A 12560-nucleotide genomic window follows, 5' to 3' on the forward strand; every position below is an offset into this window, starting at 1 on the left:
ACAACAGAATGACAAGGTTTGACTTTTATAGCTAAATCAAGAGTTAAAACACTTGACAACTTGCATATAGAACCACCATTCTTCATTGATTGATATGCAAGAATGAAAGATAATCCATATACCATCATCAGAAAAAAGGAAGAGTCTCAATTGCAATAACTCTTCCTATAGAGTGGATAAGTAAAAAATGTAGTACTTTCCTCTAACTTATATGACTATGTGTGTCTCTACTTCATCAATCTTTACATTGGCTACATTTATGCATTTAAATATCATTGTTTGCTAATGTAACAAGTTATTTTGTTATAGGTATGGTGAAAAGATACCATATATTGTTACTTGAATCCTCTACTCATAACTCACTTTGTACTTTCAAATATTGTAGTTTATTTATGTGATTTCCTAAAAACTCCAAAGGAGGCACAACGTTCATGTTTTCAATTGCACCATGAAGACCAAGGAGGCATGTTGTCTGTGATGGATGGGAAAATGTGTCATCATTGAATAGGTCATCAATTGCATATATAAGATATATTAGATAAACATGACAAATATAATATTTTTGATATAATATGAGAGGAAATGTAAAAGAAGAAATCATAAATAGACAAATTGATATAGTAAAATAATAAATGGTCAAGTTGCTCACATATTTTATCCTTAAATTAATTTTTCATTCTCATTTATACCACTAGTTTGTCATGGAAAAGAATTTTATATCACTAATTTACATAAAAGTGTGAACCTTTGATGCAAGAATAGGGAGATGGTATGTGTGTTATTATTACTATTGTTTGTGCATTCTTTGTTACTTTCAAGGATAGATGGAAGGTCACTTGAAAAAAATCATTTAAATTATGGCCATTTAGTATTCGTGACACCAAATGTGAAGAATAAAGTATGGGATCCTAACTAGCTGATCACATTTGAAAGCTCACCATAACATTTTCTCTGATACATTAGGGTTCTCCTCAAGGAAGATCCAAAATGCGTCAATTCTTCAGCCAATTGAGTGTTGGATAATTTTTGCATGTGAAATGGTGGTTGATTTAAATTAGTAAATAATAATAATAAAGAACTAATATAAGGCCATGACTATACATAATAGAAATTGATTGTAAGGTAGTGATATATACTCAAACTAATTCAAAAAATGATAATAAGTCTAGAAACCACTTTATTTAATAATATTAGTGTTTTAAAGTTCATGTACCACCAACAAACTAACTTTCCATGATTTTAAGGAGTTACCTCAATTGAAATGTCTTTTTTGGTATCCTTACTACTAGCTTCAACTACTGGAAATCCTCTAAAGGCAAGGCATAAATTGTATTGCTAGATTTTTCTTTACAAACACTAGAAGAGAGTACTTGATTGTGGCATCTCATCATTAGATGCAATACAAATACCAAAATCTTTAGTGGTTTCCAAATCTTCTATCATGGAATCTCATGAAGTATAATACATATTCATACATTTTAACTTGATGATAGTGAGGTTGCATTGGTTGTGCAATACTATCTAAGAAGAGTGGTAAAATCCATGTCTAGAAGTCTCCCAATATTATATTTATTTATTCAAGAGAAATTAAGCTCCAGCCAATGAATGAGTGTGTCATTTGAATTTGTAATTTTCAAGGTGTCTTTGATGATATCTATCTTGAATATCATTATTCAATATTAGTTAATAGCTCATTTTCACAATCAAAGTCAATGGTCTGAAGTATGTTTAAAATGTATATGCTTGTATAATGGAATTGTAAATATTCAACATCTATTTGAACATGAATCATATCTTATTTTATATTGTAACACGGTCTACGACTTGTACTTAAATTGGAATCATAATACTTTTCATGTGTATATGGAGTATATTAGGACATCCAATTTTGCAATTCTACATAGGAGATATTATGCTATTGTTTCAACATATTGTGGGAAGATAATCATGTTCCAACAATATCTATTGTCTTCCATGAGTATTAGTTACTTGCACTAATGGATTTACTTGTGCTATGGGCATCTCTTCAACTTGGGTTAAATTTTTTAATTTGTCTAGCTATTTCCTTGGGTCCATGATATTATTACACATAACAAATCAACATCTCTTTTTTCCACGAGCACATATAGTATAAACTGTACCATGTTCCATTGAAGTGGTTTGCATACTTCACATGTTAACATGTTTGACAAAACATCTACTCTAGAGCATAATTGTTTATAAGCTATTGCAAAGTCTTAATTGGATTGGGGTAAGAGGTCATTTAAATGAATACTCAGTCTCTGAGTATTCATATAGCTTGATTCCTTTGCTTTGCATTTGTCTAAAAAATTCAAAATCTAGTCACAATTACCATTTTTTATGCATCTTGCAAGCATTGCATTCTATGAGACAATATTTTGTCCAACCATCTTTGTGAGTATTTTGAGAGTGTCATCTATATTCCCACATTTAGTGTACATATTATTTAGGGAAGTTCCAACTAAGCTATTAATTATATCGTTTATATCTCCCCGAAAAAAATATATAATTAAAGGGTAAAGTTTTAACTTTAAAGTAGAGAATTAGTATATGAGAACTACAAAAAAGTGGGGTGCAATAGAGACTAAAGTGATGAATACCATTGAGGTTGTAGTTGAATATTCTAGAGTATGTCTCACTTTTGGGATGTTTAATTTCTATAATTCTTTGAGATGTTTAATTTCTATAACTCTTTGAAAAATATACTACATGACTTTCTTACTCAGAGTCGCAAAATTCACTATGATATTTTTTAATTCAAGAACTTATGCGCAAGATATGTTTATGGTTAAGAAAAAATGCTACCATTAAGTCACTAAGAATCTAGTTGAAATGCCTCTATTTGGTATTCATTGGACTACAAAATTAAGATGATGACTGAAAAAGATGTGTAATATTTTCCTAGGCACTATGATTGATGATGAAGAGATCATTTCTAGTAGTTTCAACAGTGTGCATAACAAACCGCACAAAGATAATAATAATGGGAATTGAGTAATTGTATAAGGGTAGTAGATAAATACAATGAGAGTTGTCATTGCATAAATAGAGTAGATGTCCACGTCAATAAATACAACATATACAGTAGAATTCTGATAAACAAAGATATCATAGTTGATACAGGGGCATGCAAATATGCATAAAAATAGTAAATTGCATCTACAAATATGTATATGTCACAATGATTGAGTTGTCATTCTATTAGTAGGTATACATCAAATAAAAAATTATTAAAAATGTGTGCACTTGGTCAACATTTCTATTTTGGTTCTATTTTGCTACATTAATTTATATTCTATACATCAATATGGATATTTGAGAGCTCAACAAGGATGAACACGCAAAATGGATGACAAAAAATCTCTTGATGATAGTCATTTTCTTTTGAAGCATCAAACAGGTCGGAGAATTTCAAGTGGAAATGCCTATAGAGTGAAAATATTGTGAAGTTTGTATGTTTACTACATTATATTTTGATTTGATTGCATGGTCATATATGGAACTCTAACTTGATTTGATCACATAAAGAAATTCATAGTTGAAACCTTGGAGGAATTCACAATGTAGGATAATTGTCTAAATGAAAGGGCAATTATGTCATCTAGGTAAAGGTTATTTTTAAACTGGAGTATCAACAAAGGAAGACTAACAATTTGAACAATTCTATAAAATTAGATTAGTGAACCCAGTAGATAATGAGATGGAGCCTCAAAAAAAAGTCTCAATCTCAAATCTCAATCTTTTGATTACTCACTCTTTGAGAGGGAGAGTTATGAAAGTGAGAAGTAGGATGATTTCCCCCATGCAGTTAAGAAGACATTTCATTGCAATAGTTTATTTTATTTTGTTAATGTCAAATGTAACAAATGCCATTACTTTTTTCACCATTCTGACAGCTTAAAGAGTTTATTTATGATACCAAATTGAACATTTTAAGAAAGTTATTCTAGAATCTATGTGGCATGTTGTTATTGTGTACACAGGCCTTGAAAAGTGAAAGTCCTAATGACTTCTAAGATGCACTATGAATAGTCATTAGATGCATTTTTTGTCCAGAAATGCACTTCATGATGGTAATATCCATTATGTTAGTAAGAAATAATTTGAACATAAGGAAGTACCCTCTTGTCTTTTTCATATTAGTGATTCTCATTTCCTATATCTATCAAAAAGCCAATAAGAAAATTCATCTTAAGACTATTGTCATTGTTTGTCTTCTATGAAGGTCCTATGTTTGTCATTGAAAACAACTAGGATAGATGAATTTCCACTTATAAGAGTGGTTGTAAAATGTGTTAACGTTGACATGAGGACCATCAAATAAAACTACTTTAAGTAACAAGCAAGAAAACTAAAACATGCAATAGCAGCTGAAACCTTTGGAGACTACCAAGATTGCCTACTTACATTGGTAGGCAAAGATGATGCTTAAGCATGTTCATTTCTAGAGGAGATTCAAAAACCACGTATATGGTTGATATGAGTATCGAAGAACATTAGATGCTTAGATCTACAAACTTATAGAGCCGACAAACAATTTTATGTTTTTTATAACATTTGAAATAAGTAATATTTTTAGTAGACAAAATTGAACAATGCAAATTACAACTTAAAAAATAAATGATAAGTTTCTAAAATTATAAAAACAAGGTATCTTTTAAGCTTACTTTATAAATATTAAAATATTAATATTAATATAAATGATATTAAATTTTAATTGATTCAATTTAAAAAAATTAATCACTAGATAAAAGCTATTGCTTATATTTTAAATTTTAATTGACTGAAATTTTAAAAAACTAATCACTACACTATATTTTATAATTTTAATTATAAAATTTATTATTATCTTTAAATTTGTATATTAATTTTTAATTTTTTAAATTATTTTAAACTTTGATATTTGTTACAATATCTCCACGGGTCTTGAGAGCTCTACCATGTTCTAGATTGTGAAATGCCTTCGCCTGTACGTGCACGTCTTCAAAATAACCGTGGTGATTTTGCTCTTGCAACCAGCCCTTGAGACATACGATCTCTTCAACGATGTCATTTTTCTCTCTTAGGGATATCTTGTTTACACTTACAACGGGCCCGTGTATCCATTCTTGACTTCTTCGAATCTATGGGATTTCGCTGCCCTGAAAGGAAAGGCACTGTCGATTTCTTGCAGGAGGTGAGAACGACTTTCTTTGTCACATGAGATTCTAGATATCCTGGTTGTAACTCATGGCTGCCTAAGCATAATTTATCCATCATCTCATTTATGATATGTTTGTGAATGTAACAAGTGTCTTCGCCCATGGACCAAGAGCAGTACTGGGAGAACAAGAGCCAGTCGTACCGCTATGTTCTTGTAAAGGAGTACTCATAGTTGATGTGAACAATTCCAGCAACAGGATCAACATTATAAGCAATGTCTTCCTGAGAGAGATTGATGGTGTAATCAACTATCTTCACAACCCTCATTCACCAGGTCGATGGGGATAACACGCAGTCCCCGAAAAAGCCTTTCAGAGGAACTCCAGCAGCCCGCTCGAGCTCCGGGAAGCAAACAAAACAGCGGCAAATGAAGACATTTCGAGTCCTTCCATGGGGTTTACAAACCTCCTTTCAGCGTTTCAAAAGCAAGGGCTATCTCTCACCGATCTAGTTGCTCTTTCAGGTATTTCTCTTTAAATATTCTACACTGGCGATTGGTTTCTATGACCTAAATTTGCAGTTTTAAGTTTCATTTTATCTTAGTTTGGAATATTTAAAATTGTCAAAATTAATTTAAGTGTAATATACTATATGATATTTGGAAATGACCCTGTGAATACATATACTACAAGCAACTGATATATATTTTGCCATTTAATTTTCCTTTTTATCTTTGATTAGGTGCTCATACAGTCGGCCAAGCACAATGTTTCAATTTCAGAAATCGCATCTATGAGGAAACAATAATCGATCCTGTGTTTGCCCAGTCTCTCCAGACAATGTGCCCTAGAAATGAGGGCACTGGGGATTCGAACCTTTCCCCTTTCGACGTTGTTAGCCCTGATGTATTTGACAATAAGTACTTCAAAGATATAATGGAACAGAAGGGCCTTCTACACTCAGATCAGGCACTATTAAACGATAAGGAGGCTGCTTTTACTGAAGCGCAGATTGCTGTCTTCAGCAATGATCAAAATGTGTTTTTCATGGCTTTTCAAATTTCTATGGTGAACATGGGAAATTTCCTGTTTTGTTTCGATGAGCTCGAGAAGTTATGACACGCCAATGTCGTCTTCGCTGGTGTAGAGCATCTTGAACTTAAGGTATCACACTAGTACCCAACTCCATCACAATTCAGACCTCTGGTGTGTTTGATTGATCTTATTTGTTAAAATTAAATTAGAATGATTTCCTACTGAACCAATGAGTCATGATATCATCATACATTATGCATTGAAGGAGAAAGTGTCATTTAGTTTCTAACAAAGGAAGGTATGGAAAAATGATAAGTTTATATAAACTATATGTATATTGTTTAGACTATTTTAAATAACATAAATGTGCTTATAACTTTGTAACTTTGAGGAAAATATGTGGTGTCTACAAGGTTTTGCATTTATAATAAAATAATTTTGTAAATTTTATAAATGATAATTCAATAAGTATACAATATTATATAACTTGGTTTATCAATGTTTTTTTGATGGCAATCATATTAATGTAAAAAAAAATTAAATGTATAAGAAATATTTTCATTTTTTAGACTTAGTTCTTTATTGGCTTTAGATAGTGTTTTTAGGTTTAAGGAGTTATATTAATGTTAAAAATAAAAAAAATGTAAGATTTTTTTAAAGAATTGTAGAAATATTTTATTTACTTGTTTTTTATAGGTGGCATAAGAAACATTTTGAATTTTTTAAAAGAAAAAAATGTAAAAATACTAACAAAGATATAAGGAACCAATTAAGAAAAAGAAATAGATCTAAGAAAATAAAAATAAAATAAGATAATTGTGAAACATTACAAATGTAATTAATATTTATAGAATGAAGGCAAATTAATAGTAGAAAATGAGTAGCACAAAAAAATTTCTGAATTTTTGAAAAGAAAAATAAAAAGACCACTAGTAAAGATAGGAGGAAACAATGAGAAAAAAGAAATAATCTTTAAAAGAGAAATGTGAAACATTACAAATGTAATTTAATATTTCTAAAATGAAGGCAAACTAATATTACAAAATGAGGTGAAAACATAAGTCTCAGGCAGGACTAACAATAAAGAAAAGCTTATTATTATTTTTTCAATTGTATTTTTACTCAAAATATATTATATGTGGTGGCCTTCGTTGGTTGGTAAAGCTTAGTGCCTTCTTGGGTTGTATGTATCTATATAGATATGTATACATGTATACATATATACGTGTGTGTGTGTGTGTGTGTGTGTGTGTGTGTACATACATATATGTATACAGACATATATATATACATATGTACACACACACACACATGTATGTATGTATACATACATATGTATGTATGTATACATACATACATACATACATGTATGTATGTATGTATGTATATATACATACATACGTACATGTATGTATGTATGTATGTATAAGTATATATATATATATATATATATAAAATCTTTAAAAAATAAAAATAAGAGAAATGTGAAACATTACAAATGTAATTTAATATTTCTACAATGGAGGCAAATTAATATTACACAATGAGGTACAAAACATAAGTCTCAGGGAGGACTAATAATAAAGAAAATCTTATTATTATTTTTTCAATTGTATTTTTACTCAAAATATATAATATGTGGTGGCCTTCGTTGGTTGGTAAAGCTTCGTGCCTTGTCGAGGTGCCTCATAAGTCTGAACCCTAAATATATCACACACACACACATACATGTACATATGTACATATGTACGTATGTGTATATATACATATACATATGTACATATATGCACATATGTATATGTATATATATACATATGTACATATGTACATGTATGTGTGTGTGTGTGTATATACACACACACACACATATATATGTACATATGTATCTATATATATAATCTTTAAAAAATAAAAATAAGAGAAATGTGAAACATATATATATATATATATATATATACACACACACACACTTATACATATATACATATGTGTATACATATACACATATGTACACGTATATGTATATATGTATATATGTATATATATATATATATATATATATATATATATATGTATGTATGTATATATATATGTATGTATGTATATATATATGTATATATATATGTGTGTGTGTGTGTGTATATATATATATATATATATTCATTCATTCATTCATATTTATATCATGATTATCATGTAAATCTCATATAGAAAATAAATTAAGTGAGCAATATTCTTATGTACCAATGTCACATTTCTTTTTATTTGTAAGTGGGTGTAGCATGTATATCAATCAAACTATCAAAATGTAAATCCATCAATGGATATTTTATATTAAAATTTGAGTTTCTAATGGGTCATGATCAAGATCGACTCAAGCAGACTCAAACATAAGACCTCCTAGATGAGGGGCACACAACTTATAACTAAGTTGTGGGATGTTCCCTTGTACATATGCTAGAATATTTTAAAGAGGTGTGTTAAGAAAATTGGAAGAAACAAAAAAGTATGGAGCACTGGTCCATGCAAGATAAGTTCCATTTTTGGCATCTTTGGAAACATCTATAAGATTGGAAGCACTACATAGGTAAACTATTGGACCATATTTGCATGTTTATAAAAAAACATTTGGCATTTTGTCATGTTAGGCAAAGAACTTTTTATTTCTATAGAGAGAAAAGTAAGACAAAAAAATCATTCAAACCCTTACATTGTTGAATCCTATACAAGAAAATGGAGTGTGGAACCAGAACACAATTAGGAGGAGTAGTGAGTACATTCACCCAACTATTGGCAAAGATGAATCCATTCATGTAGCGATGGAGGTCCAAAAGAGAAATCCAAGAAGATGTGATTAATTCCTATGCCTTAATACAGACATTAATATCAACGCCAAACATTAATATCCAAGAATAATTGATTAGGAAGGAAAGTTGAGAGGATGAAGAGGGAATGATTCTGATTAGTCATTAACCAAAAGCTCCTGTTTTGGCATGGTAGTTGGGAAAAGCAATGCTTCTCACATCTGTTGGTTGCATTTTATCAAAGGCTTCTAAAGCCTTTTCAATTGTAACATAGTCAACTCGAGTTGTTCAAGGAGATCCTAAATAGTAGGAAGTATCTAGAGATTGAGAGTAAGATAGGCTTCAAGCTAAAAGATCTAGTAACTAAAGATTACCACTCCAATAAAATTCTAATGGAATAAAATAATTACCACTTATGGTTGATTTACTTGACAAAATTTTGAGTACTTAAATACATAGCATTTGTTTTGTTGCTAAAACATTAATCCTTTAATTAGCATTCAACTCTTTGACAACATGAAAAATTAAAAGGGGTTGTTATCAAATTGGTTTGTCCCCTCTATGTTATCTTGGGTTACAATTAGAAACAATCTTCTGAGAACCGATCCAAAGAGAATTAGCCTAATTCAAAATAATCTAATATTTATCATTTGATCCTTCAATCATTGTCGACTAGCAAATTGTTTAGACTTTAACTAAGGCACATGTTGTATACAACCATCCATGATAGAGATTTCAAACTAGCCTATCTTTAAGAAAAGGAAAGGAAAAATAATAATCTAAGATATGCATTTTACTTGTACTCTTACGATCTATGTATAGGGGTCATCCTTGATACATTTAAGGGAGATCTTCATAACTCTTAGTTCTCAAATCAACAGATTGGAAAGTTCTAAAATTGTGTTAGGCTTTGTCATCAAGCACTCCAACTGATAGGATTAATGAAACTTGATTGAGATCCTCGTTATTTTAGGCTTTGCAAGACCTAGATAGATAGGCATGTTCTCTAATTGTATCTTCAAGTTGAATCTTTTTATAGCAGATTACTTGTGATCTTCTTTTTTCTCTTGCCTTTATTTCAAAGTGGCATGTGCTTGAAATAAAATGACTAGTTCATTGATCACTTCATGATTTTTATCTAGTTTCTCTTCTACAAATTCTTTGTTTATTCTACTCATTTAATTCTACTTCTTCTACCTCTATGTTATTCTATCTGCTCCTATTGATTGTAAAATTGTTTTTTTAAAGATTTCATGATTATTATGGATTAAGACCACTCACTTATCCATATTAGGCATTGAGTCGCCCCTACTCAAACCCATGTGTACAACTTTGTGAGCCAATATTATATCCTTTAGATAAGTTATCAACCATTCAATCCTATCAATGCAAGATGATCAAGTACAACACCAATCAATCTTATTCATTTTAAATTCTCTTTCAAAAGGCCAATTAGACAAAAAGCACAAGGACAATAGTTTGCAAATGCTTCTTGATGTTTAAATTAGTGTAACCCCTTTGCACAAGTTTTAAAAATGTAATTAATTCTTTGAATTAATAATCACAAAAGACCAATTCAAAAAGAAAACAATTTCACACAACTACAAAGAAAGAAATTGGATCTTTTTATTTTCAAAAATTCACATTTGTATTACGCCTTGTATTGTATCAAATTAGAAGTATTCCTCTCTTTATAATTTGCACCACATATGTGTGTGTGTTGAATGGTTTTCACACCCCTTTAGGGTGAAAAGACACCACCTTATCATTTTTAAAAAATTAATTAACTAATTAATTGACTAATTAAATAATAACTACCTATCTTTCAAATTTGAATTTGGTTGGCAACCCAAAACACCTCATGAAAGTTAAGATTTCTTTCAGGGCTTGGAAATCAGATTTTATGAACTAGATATTTTTTATATTTTTTAATTTCAATCATTTACATCCTTAATTGACATCAATTTTGTAGTAAGTCAAGATTCCCACATTTCTTAGGCATGTTTTCTTAGGGAATTTCTTCTTATAGAATTATTTCTAATGTGCAAACCTTAGAGAAATTTTCTCAATCTATCTTGCATCATCTGAATTTCATAATACCCTATCTCCATAATTCATTTTGATTGACTTCACTTTCTTCTCAACAATTTCTCAAAGCTTGATAATCACTTGTATTGTTTTAATTCATGCATTGGCTCTTTTAATTTCAAGCTCATAAGAATTTAATTCCCGTCACACTTCAATATGTGTGTTCTATCAATTTGGTGAAATGATAGCCAACTCATTTTAGTATTTCCTTCAATATCATATCCACCAAATGGTGACCATTTCACCAATTTACAAGTGGTAAATATATCCTTTGTGAAATAGTGTTGGGTTCACTATTCCACTACCCCTTATTGTGAACTTTTGTGAAATGGCAATAAATTTTCTATTTCACAACTTTTGTTTTCAATCTTTTGCAAAATACAAATGGCTTCACATTTTGCAATATTTGCTTGTGAGAAATAGTGAAGATGCATGAAAAGGGTATATTTTGTGTGATTTATGGAACATTTTGAATATTATAGTATTACTCATGGGGCTTTGCAAACTGATACAAGAGTGGCTTATTATGACAACAATCAAAAGGAATAATTGATTTGGTGAGGAAGAGTTGATGTATTGAATTATCTACTCTTAGAAGGATTTATGAGATGTGGCACAATATTGTTTAGGGAACCTAAGGGTTTAATACTTTAGGAGCGTGTCAATTTTGACTTAGCAATGATAAAAATAAGTGTACACCTCTATTTATAAGTGGCTAATATGATTTCATGAGAAATAACTTATTGAGCATGAGATTCAAGAGGTTATTTTTAGGATTTTTCTTCTTATCTAGAACTTTAAAAGCTACAACAATACTATCCTCTACTTCATATGTAAAAGTAGACTAAGTTGATTAAAAATAAAATAAAAAATAATTTCAAAAGTAAATAATAAATACTCACTCCTTTAATTGGAATAAAGTAGAACACATAAAGAGAATTACTAACAAATTCTACTCAAATTAATGTTTCCTAACTATTTTTTTTAAAAATATTACCAAAATCTCAACAAATTATATATTTGTTGTAACGTCTCAATAACAAGAGCTCTTGGTGAGCCAAAGTCCTGCCTTTTGAAGAAATGGGAGCAACAATGCAGTCAAAAAGTATCACAAATTACATTGTGTGAAATTATGTCTTCAGAATGTATAAGGTATATGCTAGTGCGATTTAAATTTTTGAAATATGTAGAAAAAAAAAGAATAGTTTTTTATTTTATAATTTTAACTTGTGAGATAAAATGTTGAATAATATAGAGTAATTGATAAATTATTGTTAAAATGGAAAAGAAGAAAATGTAAGAAAAATTAAAATATAAATATGTAAATGTAAAAGTAAAAACTAAATCTATTTGAAAAAAAGAAATTTTATATAGTCAACATTGTAAATTCAAAACTTCAAATGAAAAAATAAATTTACATAATCACATTGTTGTTTTATCTTTAAATTAAATAAATATATCTAAAAAATAA

Source organism: Cupressus sempervirens, chromosome 6 (genome assembly GCF_028749045.1).
Source record: "Cupressus sempervirens isolate cs-2001-9-10 chromosome 6, ASM2874904v1, whole genome shotgun sequence".
NCBI lineage: Eukaryota > Viridiplantae > Streptophyta > Pinopsida > Cupressales > Cupressaceae > Cupressus > Cupressus sempervirens.